The sequence below is a fragment of the Bombina bombina genome, chromosome 1, assembly GCF_027579735.1.
Source record: "Bombina bombina isolate aBomBom1 chromosome 1, aBomBom1.pri, whole genome shotgun sequence".
Lineage (NCBI taxonomy): Eukaryota > Metazoa > Chordata > Amphibia > Anura > Bombinatoridae > Bombina > Bombina bombina.
In genome coordinates, this window is record NC_069499.1 from 1,507,639,419 (window position 1) to 1,507,653,052 (window position 13,634).

Genomic DNA, 13,634 nt, shown 5'->3' on the forward strand with positions numbered 1-13,634 from the left:
TTCTGCACTAAAGGCTGTAGGACTGAGTCAACCCACTCAGACAATGGTTCAAACAGCGAGCCAATCCCAGAAATTATTGGACGGCCCGGTGGGTTGACTGAGTCCTTATGTAATTTAGGTAGGTGGTGAAAGACCGGCGTCACTGGAAACTGGGGAATTAGGGAAACACATTCCTCTTGCGAGATGAAACCTAATGCAAGTGCATCTTCAAGTAGTCTGTCCAATTTTTGGGTAAATTCTTTCTCAGGGTTGTAAGATAGCTTTATATATGTGATGTCATCATTCAATTGCCTATAGGCTTCATCAATATATTGTGCTTTGTTCATTACTACGACATTACCTCCCTTATCTGATGTACGGATGACAAGGTCGTGTTGGCTTTCTAGTTGTCTAATTGCTGCCTTTTGTCTGTTTGTGAGATTATCACTATGGCCTGTTGGAGTGGTATATTTACCCAATTCCACAATTTCTTTTTCAACCTGCTTTTGAAATAAATTGATGTGTGTGCCCCTAGATTGAGTGGGATAAAAATTAGATCTTATTTTTTTAGGTTTAGGGACATCAGAGTCATTCACACCATCAGCAGTAGTGTCCAACACTCTTAATTCTTCCAGAATACAAATATCTTTAAAATCAAAAATTGGTTCAGGATTAGTTCAGGGCAAACTGCTGATGGGAATGGATACATTATTTTCACCCTCAGTGGTTTCATTTAGTACATCTTGTTCTGCCTCATCATTCTCAGAAGTGTTAGAGAAATGCCTGTGCAGTGTAAGCTTCCTTACAAATTTGTTAAGATCTAACAAGGTATTAAATACTGAAAAATTGTAAGTGGGAGAAAAGCCCAGACCCTTAGATAATACACTAATGTGATTTTCAGTGAGTTTAAAGTTTGATAAATTAACGACACTAAGTGCTAGTTCTTCTTTGATTTCCTCTTTGAGGATCTTCTTCCTTCTCCTGGATCCTGCTCTACGCGTCCTTTTTCCTTTCCTAAAGGGATGTCTTGATTTTTGGCTTTTGAACGGACATCATTTTCTTTCTTCTCACGACCTTGGTGTGACGTTTCCTGTGAAGAAAAAGAGGGAAGGGGAGAAAGAGAAGAAGAAGAGGAGGAAGAAGAAGAACTATCATCTGATGATTCCGAATCTTGGTCAGAAGTGTCTAGCTCTGTGGAAGAAAAGACCACCTTCTTGGTTTTGTTCTTATGTCTTCTCTTTAGAATTGACTTTGGTTCCACTATTGGTGTGGATGCTGTAGCCAAATGTGATTTCTTCTTATTTTTATTTTTGTTTTTATTTTTGTTTTTTTACTAAACCTATAAATACACCCCTCACCACACCCACAATTCAGTTTTACAAACTTTGCCTCCCTATGGAGGTGGTGAAGTAAGTTTGTGCTTGATTTTCTTCTGTGATATGCGCTTCTCAGCATTTTGAAGCCCGATTCCTTTCAGAGTACAGTGAATGTCAGGGATGTGAAAAGAGTATCACCTATTGATGTTATGGTTTTCCTCACAGGAAATCTTGTCAAAGGTTCTCTATCGGTTGTAGAGATTCATCTCCTACCTCCCTTTTCAGATCGACGATATACTCTCATATTCCATTACCTCTACTGTTACTGTTTCAGTACTGGTTTGGCTAACTGCTATATGTGGATGGGTGTCTTTCGGTAAGTATGTTTTTATTACTTAAGACACTCTCAGCTATGGTTTGGTACTTTATGTATTTAAAGTTCTAAATATATGTATTGTACTTATATTTGCCATGAGTCAGGTTTATGTATATTTCCTTTTGCAGACTATCAGTTTCAAAATTGGGAAAACATATTTAGAAATATTTTTTTTCTTACCTGGGGTATAGTCTTTTCTTCAAATTGACTGTTTTTTCATTAATTTTTGCGGGCAAAATTAGGCTTGCGAGGTCGCAAAATGCTGATATTTCTTAAGTCATTTTTGGCGCATAGGTACGTTCGGTGACGCAAAATTGTCATTTCCGGCGTCTTAGTTGATGCCAGGTTTCGTTGCGTCTGCCATGACGCAAGTTGCGTCATTTCCGGATGTTGTTAGCACCAAACAATTTCATTTTGCGTTGTGCGTCATACTTGGCGCCAAATAAATTATTTATTTAAACCCCGCTTCCTATATGCTCCTTGCCTTTTTCTATGCTCAGAGGGCTATGCTGTTTGCATTTTTCCCCCATTCCTGAAACTGCCATATAAGGAAATTGATAATTTTGCTTTATATGTTGTTTTTTCTCTTACATTTGCAAGATGTCTCAATCTGATCCTGTCTCAGAAACCACTGTTGGATTCCTGCTGCCTGATAACAGTTCTACCAAAGATAAGTGTATCTGTTGTAAATTAGTGGAGATTATATCTCCAGCTGTGGTATGTAATAGTTGTCATGATAAGCTTTTACATGCAGAGAATGTATCCATCAGTACTAGTACAATGCCTGTTGTTCCTTCAACATCTAATGTACATGATATCCCTGTGAATATAAAAGATTTTATTGCTGATGCGATTCAGAAGACTGTCTGCTATTCTGCCTTCTAATAAACGTAAAAGTTATTTTAAAACTTCTCATAGAGTTGATGAAATTTCAAATGATCGACAACATACTGAATTATCCTTCTCTGATGAGGATCTATCTGATTCAGAAGATCCTACTTCAGATATTGACACTGACAAATCTTATCTCTTTAAGATGGAGTATATTAGTTCTTTGTTAAGAGGGGTTGATTACTTTGGATATTGAGGAAACTAGTCCTCTTGATACTAAAACCAGTAAACGTTTAAATTCTGTTAATAAACCTCCTGTGGTTACTCCAGAGGTTTTTCCAGTTCCTGATGCTATTTCTGATATGATTTCAAAGGAATGGAATAGGCCTGGTACTTTTATTCCTTCTTCTAGGTTCAAAAAGTTGTATCCTTTGCCAGCAGTTAGATTGGAGTTTTGGGGAAAAAAATCCCCAAAGTTGATGGGGCTATTTCTACTCTTTCTAAACGTACTACTATCCCTATGGAAGATAGTACTTCCTTTAATGACCCTTTAGATAGGAAACTTGAATCTTATCTAAGGAAAGCTTATTTATATTCTGGCTATCTTCTCAGGCCTGCAATTTATATGGCTGATGTTGCAGCTGCATCAACTTTTTGGTTGGAAAGCTTAGCGCAACAGGAAATAGACCCTGATTTGTCTAGCATTGTTCGCTTGCTTCAACATGCTAATCATTTTATCTGCGATGCCATTTTTGATATCATCAAAATTGATGTTAGATCTGTCTTTAGCTATTTTAGCTAGAAGAGCTTTGTGGCTCAAATATTGGAATGCTGACATGGTATCCAAGTCTAGATTACTATCTCTTTGTTTCCAAGGTAACAATTTGTTTGGTTCTCAATTGGATTTGATTATTTCAACTGTCACTGGGCGGATAAGAGATCTAAGGGTAAATCTAACGCTTCTAATCGTTTTCATTATTTACGACAGAATAAGGAACAGAAAGCCAATCCTTCTCCCAAAGAATCTGGTTTCAATTGGAAACCTTCTTCAAGTTCAAGAGTTCCTTGATTCCTCAGACAAGGGTCACCTTTTTAGGTTTCCAGATAGATTCAGTGTCCATGACTCTGTCTCTAACAGACAAGAGACAAATAAAATTGGTTTCAGCTTGTCGGAACCTTCAGTAGCTATGTGCATGAAAGTTTTAGGTCTCATGACTGCAGCATCAGACGCATTCCCCTCTCCAGCTTTGTATGCTGAATCAGTGGTGCAGGGATTATACAAAGATATCACAATTAATATCCTTAAATGCCAATGTTCGACTCTCTCTGACTTGGTGGTTAGATCACCATCGTATAGTTCAAGGGGCCTCTTTTGTTCGTTCAACCTGGACTGTGATCACAACAGATGCAAGTCTTTCAGGTTGGGGAGCTGTCTGGGGATCTCTGACAGCACAAGGGGTTTGGAAATCTCAAGATGTGAGGTTACCAATCAATATTTTAGAACTCTGTGCTATTTTTAAGGCTCTTCAGGTTTGGTTTCTGTTGAAGAGAGAACCATTCATTAGTTTTCAGACAGACAATATCACAACTGTGGCATATGTCAATCATCAGGATGGGACTCACAGTCCCCTAGCTATGAAAGAAGTATCTCAGATACTTTCTTGGGCGGAATCCAGCTCTTGTTTAATTTCTGAAGTACATATCCCAGGTGTAGACAGTTGGGAAGCTGATTATCTCAGCCATCAGACTTTACATCCGGGGGAGTGGTCACTCCATCCAGATGTGTTTTTTCAGATTGTTCAGATGTGGGGTCTTCCAGAAATACATCTGATGGCTTCACATCTAAACAAGAAAATTCCCAGGTACCTGTCCAGGGATCTTCAGGCGGAGTCGGTGGATGCATTAGCAGTTCCATGGTTTTACCAACCTGCTTATATCTTCCCGCCTCTAGTTCTTCTTTCAAGAGTGATCTCCAAGATAATCATGGAATGATCGTTTGTGTTTCTGGTAGCACCAGCGTGGCCTCACAGGTTCTGATATGCGGATCTTGTCCGGATGTCCAGTTGCTAACCTTGGCCACTTCCTTTAAGACCAGACCTTCTGTCTCAAGGGCCGTTTTTCCATCAGGATCTCAAATCATTAAATTTGAAGGTATGGGAAATGATGAGGTTTCTCTGACTCAGTGATTGATACTATGTTACAGGCTCGTAAATCTGTCTCTAGGAAGATTTATTATCGAGTCTGGAAGATTTTTGTATTTCATGGTGTTCTCATAAATTCTCCTGGCATTCTTTTAGAATTCCTAGAATTTTACAGTTTCTTCAGGATGGTTTGGATAAAAGTTTGTCTGCAAGTTCCTTGAAGGGACAAATCTCTGCTCTTTCTGTTTTGTTTCAAAGAAAGATTGCTAAGCTTCCTGATATTCACTGTTTTGTAAAGGCTTTGGTCCGTATCAAGCCTGTCATTAAATCAATTTCTCCTCCTTGGAGTCTTAATTTGGTTTTGAAGGCTTTACAGGCTCCTCCTTTTGAGCCTATGCATTCCTTGGATATTAAACTACTTTCTTGGAAAGTGTTGTTCCTCTTGGCTATCTCTTCTGCTAGAAGAGTTTCAGAATTATCTGCTCTTTCTTGTGAGTCTCCTTTTCTGATTTTCCATCAGGATAAGGCAGTTTTGCGTATTTCATTTAAATTTCTACCTAAGGTTGTGAATTCTAACAACATTAATAGGGAAATTGTTGTCCCCTCTTTGTGTCCTAATCCTAAGAATTCTTTGGAGAGATCCTTACATTCTCTGGATGTTGTAAGAGCTCTGAAATAATATGTGGAAGCTAGTAAAGATTTCAGGAAGACTTCTAGTCTATTTGTTGTCTTTTCTGGTTTGAGGAAAGGTCAGAAAGCTTCTGCCATTTCCTTGGCATCTTGGTTAAAGCTTTTGATTCATCAGGCTTATTTGGAGTCAGGTCAGGCCCTGCCATTCTACACAGCTCATTCTACTAGATCAGTCTCCACTTCATGGGCTTTTAAGAATGAAGCTTCAGTTGATCAGATTTGCAAAGCAGCAACTTGGTCTTCTTTGCATACATTTACTAAATTTACCGTTTTGATGTATTTGCCTCTTCGGAAGCAGTTTTTGGTAGAAAAGTTCTTCAGGCAGCTGTTTCAGTTTGATTCCTCTGCTTATGTTTTAAGTTTTTTTCTTTGCATTTATGAGAAAAACGTATTCTTTTAGGTGCGGATTTAATTTTGTCAGCGCAAATGGCTGTTTTTATTTTTATCCCTCCCTCTCTAGTGGCTCTTCTGTGGTGTTCCACATCTTGGGTATTGCTATCCCATACGTTATGTGTGGTGTTATGGCCCTTATCTCTTCCATGTACTTCCTTTGGGGGTTTAGAGCTAATAGTCACAGGCAGGTCCCTGTAACAAATCTGTTTTTTATGGAACATCAGAAACTTTCAAAAGCTAGAGACAAGTCTTACAAAGTAAAGTAAGGAATTCTGCAGTATAGGTTCAGTTTAAAAAAAAAAAAAAAGTCTTGCAGACCGCAGTTAAAACAATAATTTTTGATAAGAGACTCCAAGACAAAGGGTTTGAGGTTCCTGTAGTTTAGTATTGGCGCTTACTGTTTTTAAGGTAAACCAGGTTGTTTCTAACATACCATAGTGTCCGCTCCCAGCTGCTCAGGTGTACACACCACATAAAATCCTACCCCAGGTAACTGCAACTATCCTTCACAATATGTTACCCACAATACCTTAGTATATTATATATTAAATGGATATGAAACCCACATTTTTTCCTTCATATTTCAGATAGAACATACAATTTTATCTAATTTGCTTCATGTTTAATGATCAATTTATCATCAGATGCTTAGTAGACTAAGGGGAATTCATCTAATAAATTCTAAATATACATTTAATTAAATCTTTAATATTAATAACTACTACAATTAATAATAAAAATATTATTCATTATCCTTGTTTTTGAACACCCAATTTTAATTACATTGAAGTATACATTATCACTGCTTTTCAACACATTCAGCATGGGTACTAATTATAACCTTTGATATCACAGATGAGCCAATATAATTAGCATCGACATGTAAAAGGAAGTTAAATTGCAATACTAGATTTCAAATTTGCTTGTCCATTGTACTATTGCACTACTGTATACTTGTAAATGGGATTAACCCAGCAAAGTAAATGCACTTTCACTTCGGAGCTGAACACAGCTGGTGATTAGTGGATACAGCAGGGGCATATTATGGCCTAGGCCAACAAGACCAGTGCCTAGAGTGGCAGATTTGGGGGGTCGACAAGCATGTTCACCTCTAATAAAGCACTTTATTATCCCAGGCGCCTGTGAGCCATTGCAGAATTAAAAATTAGGTTTGGCACTTTCATTTTAGTCCATCTATTCCTGGTCTCCTGCCATACCACCCCACCCTTGATCCTCCACCTGCTGCCTATTTTAGTTTGCTTGTGGTGGCTGGTATCGGCCTATTAAATTAGGCACAGGTGTGCTGGAAGCTAGTGTTCATGCTGTGCATATCATTCAATCTGGCCAAACTAAAGCAGTTTGGAGGAGAAGATGTTAAAAAAGAGAATCAATTGAGCATGGGATGTATATTCACAGGTAAGCATCCCCACTGACGCCAATGCTGTTTACTGTCCCCAAATACCAATTAATTTTAAAAACAGATTTGTTCACAAAGGTTTGGAGAATACTAAATATATGTATTGCAGCATATTATATATATATATATATATATATATATATATATATATATATATATAAATGATCCAAAGTGCAAAAAGTTTGCAGAGCCGGTAGTCCGTTTAAAACATCAAAATGTATTCATTATCCAAAAAATTAAATTTGAAATAACATAAGGAAGATACCAAAAGAGTAATCAGTAGAATTACAGCATAAGAAATGCTAACATGTTTTGGCGCTGGGCTGTAATCATAGCTAGTGAGTACACCTGTTACATGACCTATGTACCCTGTATCAACCGATCATTGGTTAAAAACAACTAATGCTGTCTCCCTGTGATTAACATATTTAAAGGTATATTATATATTACCATATGCCTGTATTGCAAGTTAAATGCATTAATGTCTATAATTGAAAAAAACCATTTATCCTTACAGTAAACATCTAAGAAGCTTTGGAAATAAGCAAAAACACAGACTGGGAAAAGATATAATCAAAATACGAAAATAAAATATAAATTATGCTTACCTGATAATTTCCATCGGGGGGAGGAGAGTCCACGGCTTTATTCATAAGAACCTGGCCACCAGAAGGAGGCAAAGACACTCCAGCCAAAGGCTTAAATACCTCCCCACTTCCCTCATCCCCCAGTCATTCTGCAGAGGGAACAAGGAACAGTAGGAGAAATATCAGGGTATAAATGGTGCCAGAAGAACAGAAAACTAAATTTAGGTCTGCCCACCGGAGCAACGGTGCGGGAGCCCGTGTACTCTCCTCCCCACGATGGAAATGAAATTATCAGGTAAGCATAATTTATATTTTCCATATAAAGGGGAGGAGAGTCCACTGCTTCATTCATTATTTGTGGGAACAAATACCCAAGCTCTAGAGGACACTGAATGAAAACGGGAGGGCAAGAGGCATACCCTAATCAGAAGGCACCACAGCCTGTAAAACCTTTTTCAGAAAAACTGCTTCCGCCGAAGCAAAAATGTCAAACTTGTAAAATTTTGTAAAGGTATATAAAGAGGATCAGGTAGCCGCTTTACAAATCTGTTCCATAGAGGCCTCGTTATTGAAGGCCCACGAAGAAGCCACAGCTCTAGTCGAATAAGCCGTGATCCTCTGAGGAGGCTTATGTCCCGCTGTCTAGTAGGCTAAGCGAATCATGCTCCTCAACCAAAAGGACAAAGAAGTTGCAGAGGCTTTCTGCCCCCCTGCGCTTCCCTGAATACACCACAAAAAGGGATGTAGTCTGTCTGAAATCCTTCATAGCCTGAAGATAGAACTTCAAAGCTCGAACCACATCCAAATTTTGAAGTAAATTAGGACACAAAGAAGGAACAACAATTTCTTGATTGATGTTACGGTTAGACAAAACCTTGGGAACGAAACCCAAACCAGATAAGGAGGCTCACATTGCAAGACCGCCAACTCAGATACTCTGCATGCCGATGCAATAGCTAACTGAAATAGAACCTTCCAAGAAAGAATCTTAATGTCAACAGAGTGCTTAGGTTCAAACGGAACCCTCTGCAACACCTTCAGAACCAAAAACAGACCTGATTCTAGACAAAGCCTGAACAAAAGACTGTATATCAGGAAGCTCAGCGAGCCTCTTGTGCAACAGAACAGACAATGCCGAAATCTGTCCCTTCAAGGAACTGGCGGCAAGCCCCTTCTCCAGTCCATCCTGGAGAAAGGACAAAATCCTGGATACCTTAACCTTGTGCCAAGGATATCCATGCTTCTCACACCAGGACAAGTAAGTCCTCCACACCTTATGATAGATGCGACGAGTGACCGGCTTCCTGGTATGAATGAGAGTATCAATCACTCTCTCAGAAAACCCTCTCTTGGCCAAGACTAATCGTTCAATCTTCACGCAGTCAGCCTCAGAGAATCTAGATTTTGATGGTGAAAAGGACCCTGTATCAGCAGATACCTGCGACATGGTAACCTCTATGAAGGAGACAATGACATCCCCACCAGATCCGCAAACCACGTCCTCCGCGACCACGACGGAGCAATCAGAATAGCCGAGGCTTGCTCCTGCTTGATGCGGGCCACTACACAAGGTAGAAGTGGCAACGGTGGAAAAATGTAAACTAGGTTGAACCACCAAGGCATCTTATCAGCTCTGCCTGGGGATCCCTGGACTGCGACCCGTTTCTGGGTAGCTTGCAATTGAGTCTGGACGCCATGAGATCTATCTCCGGAGTCCCCCATTCGTGACAAATCTCTGCAAACACCTCAGGGGGAGAGACCATTCCCCCGGATGGAAGGATTGCCTGCTGAGAAAATCCACTCCCCAGTTGTCCACACCCGGAATGTGGATTGCTGAGAGCGAGCCGCTAGGGAGCTTCTTGTCCCCCCCTGATGGTTGATGTAAGCCACAAGGTAATGTTGTCTGTCTGGAATCTGATTAAGCTGAACGACCCCAAAAGAGGCCACGCCTTCAGAGCATTGTAGATCGCTCGAAGTTCCAGAATATTGATTGGGAGGAGAGACTCCTCTTGAGACCATCTTCCCTGTGCCATCCTGGCACCCCAAACAGCTCCCCATCCTGCCAGACTCGCATCCGTGGTCAAAATCTCCCAGGATGGTCTCAGGAAAGATGTCCAGTGGGACAATTGTTCCGGATGGATCCACCAAGAGAGGGAGTCCTTCGTCTGATCGTCCAGGGAAATTTGTTGGGATAGATCTGTATGATCGTCATTCCACTGTCTCGACATGCACAACTGAAGAGGTCTGAGATGGAACCTGGTGAATGGAATGACATTGATGCTGGATACCATGAGCCCGATCACCTCCATACTCTGAGCCTCACAGGGACTGGAGTAGGACTGAAGGGCAAGACAGGCGGACGCAATATTCCTGCGTCGCTGATCTGTGAGAAATATTCTCATGGATATAGAATCTATTATAGTTCTTAGGAACTCCACCCTGTTGCTGGGAATCAGGGAGCTCTTCCAACCATTAGATTGGAGCAAAAGCGGAGAGGCCCTTGAGTAGACATCTGCGAGACTGAATGACAGCTCCTGGACTAGGATATCATCCAGATAGGGAGCCACAGCAATGCCTCTGGACCTGGCTACTGCAAGCAGTGCCCCTGAACCTTCGTGAAGACTCTCGGAGCCGTCACCAGACCAAAGGAAAGGGCCACAAATTGGAAATGTTGGTCCAGAAAGGCAAATCTCAGGAACCTGAAGTGATCCCTGAGGATTGGCACATGAAGGTAGGCATCCTTCAAGTCTATTGTCGTCATGAACTGTGACCCTCTTGAACTAGGGGCAGACTAGTTCTGATCGTTTCCATTTTGAACTATGGAACAGCCAGAAACTTGTTTAAACATTTTAGGTCTAGAATCAGGTGGAACTCCTTCTTTGGGACCACGAAAAGGTTTGAATAGTACCCTAGACCCCTTTCTGCTGAGGGTATTGGTACAATAACTCAGAGAGAAGAGAGATCCTTCACACAGTCCAGAAAGGCTTCTCTCTTTTCTGGTCTGGAAGACAGATTTGACAGGAGGAATCTGCCCCTTGGCGGATGAGTTATGAACCCTATCCTGTATCCTTGGACGACAACCTCCAGAACCCAAGGGTCCTGAATGTCCTGCAACCAGGCCTCTGAAAAGAGAGATAATCTTCCCCCTACTTGGTTTGGAGACTGGGCGGGGGCTGCCCCTTCATGCTGACTTTGTTTCGGCAGGCTTCCAAGCACCCTTGGACTGATCCGCTTTCACGGCGGGCTGCTGGTGTCGGGCCTTGTCCGCACGAAAGGGACGAAAAGTAGATCCCTTAGGTTTGACCTTCTTATCCTGCGGTAGGAAAGCACCCTTGCCTCCCGTCACCTTGGATATGATTGAGTCCTATCCTGGACCGAACAGGATCCTTCCCGGAAAGGGATGAGAGTCTGGACTTAGAGGGAGGTCATGTCCGCAGACCACAACTTTTGCCAAAGAGCCCTGCGAGCTAGTACAGAACACCCTGAAACCTTAGCATTCAGGCGAATAATTTGCATATTGGCATCACAAATAAAAGAATTAGCTACCCTCAAGGCCTTAATTCTCTCCTTTATTTCATTGAGGGGAGTCTCTCTCTCTCAACCATATCATACAGAGATTTGCACCAATATGTGTTGAAACATCTTCCTCAACATGTTTTCTAACTTTTTATCCATGGGCTCTTTGAACGACGAACTATCCTCAAGAGGAATCGTTGTTCACTTGGTGAGCGTAGAGAGAGGACCATCCACCTTAGGGACGGTCCCCCACAGCTCGAGCTGAGAGTCCAGGACGGGGAACAGTTTCTTGAATGAAGAAGGGGAAAAGGAAGAACCTATTCTCTCCCATTCATTCTTAATAATATTAGCCATCTTAACAGGAACCGGGAAGCGCAAATTTTCCATCCTAAACCTAAAGTCAGGCTCCTCTGCAGCCGGAGCTTTAGATAACATGGATTCCGACCCAGAAGGAACGTCCTCCGAAGAGTCGGAGTCTTCATCAGAGGATATCCCTTCCGAGATATTCATAGGAGTATATGACTCCTTGGCCGGATCGCCATATTTTACCCTTCGCTTGTGCTTAGCAGAACATGGTAAGACACTAATCACCTTCAAGACCGCCGTTTGCAGTTAATCCGCAAAATCTGATGGCCAACGGATTTCCCCGAAGAAAAGATAGACATGCCCTGTGGCGCTGCATTTGTACTCGGAGATGAATGTAAGGGACGCACCTCATGGGACAGGGAGCCCTCAGAGGTGGACGGCTCAGTAGTACTAGACATTCTTTCGAGAAGCCGAGACCTTATCAAGGCAAGGGGAACATAGTTGAGCAGGAGGATCTATCGGAACCTCCTCACAATAAACACAGGTACTAGACTTAGTTAGAGGGAGTACTCCATAGCTTGTGGCTTTGTTACAGACCAGCATAAAATGTAAACAATGGCACCTTTATAACCTCCAATGGCCAGGGCACTCGCCACCTCCTATGACCCAGACCACAGAAACCGTTGTGTCTCCTGCACCTTCAGCCCAGCAGGAAGTAGATTAGGCCACACCCAGACAGCAGGAATGCCTCGCAGGACCGCCCCTGCACTAGGGAGAAAACGCGCCAAAAACAGCAGCGCAAATACTCCCAGGAAGGAAACCAAAGTTCACCCATTACCAGAGCCTCATCTCACACATATCGCAGCAATGACACAATAAACAATATTATGTTTAAACTCCCCCTGTTCAATAATCCCCTTACTAGGGATGTTAACCCTTGATTCTATAAAGATAAAAGGCATCACACTGTGACCCTGTCTTCTGCGTTGTCATGTGTATAAAAATGAAACAATCTTACCAGAATCTACGCTGTGGAACAGGAACAAGTGTGACAGTGTAGTAGCATTGCTCCTGACATGGACTTGAGTATAGGAAGCAGGCAGCGAAACTCATCAACGTTGATTGCTTATGGAGCTGTTAATGAGTTGGGATGGTTTCGCAGAAAGACTCTCCCTGCATCTCCGGACTCTAACTTTCACCCAAGCTCTCACTGAGAGGCTGACAGGACTACTTAAAACTCCAGTCCCATTTTGAATAGTTCTACCCTCCATAAGAGACTACTCCGAATCTTCCGACACTTCTCTGCCAACCTCCTGTGATGAAAGGCAAAGAATGTCTGGGAGATGAGGGAAGTGGGGGAGGTATTTAAGCCTTTGACTGGGTTGTCTTTGCCTCCTTCTGGTAGCCAGGTTCTTATTTGCCACAAGTAATGAATGAAGCCGTTGACTCTCCTCCCCTTTAGATGGAAATATATGTGTAGATACAGATTAAAAGTCTATCCTATTACAACCTAACTAAATACAATAGAGTATAAGTGTGACTACGATGTAATTGACTTATCCTAAAGATAAACTGTGTGTGTTGTGTATACGACTCTATGAAGTCACAGGAGTGAAAAAAACTCTAGTTAAATCTCATTTGAGGTATACACTGCAATATGTTTAAGAAAAGAAAAGAGGGCGCCTCATAGTATAATAAAGTCGATCAACGGTGTCAAATACCACAAGATGGAATGCTCACCAGATATAGTTGCACCGTTCTGTGACCGGTGCTGGAACGCAGGCTAGCTCTTATTGCAGCGGCTAGTACACTGTCAGCTACTCCCTTAGCTTATGGCTGAAAGCGGTGTCCGGTTGCAGCAAAGCAAATCCTGTTGGATCACGGAGTGCTGAGTTTGGCAGTGATAAAGATGTTATATGTAAACAATAAAATCGGTTCTTGTTTAAAAAACAACTTCCATAAAGGTAAAAGATAAAACTTTAATATTTTCATAAAAGTAGCGTCTTTTGTGAAAATACTACTTCTGTGAAAATATTAAAGTTTTATCTTTTACCTTTATGGATGTTGTTTTTTAAACAAGAA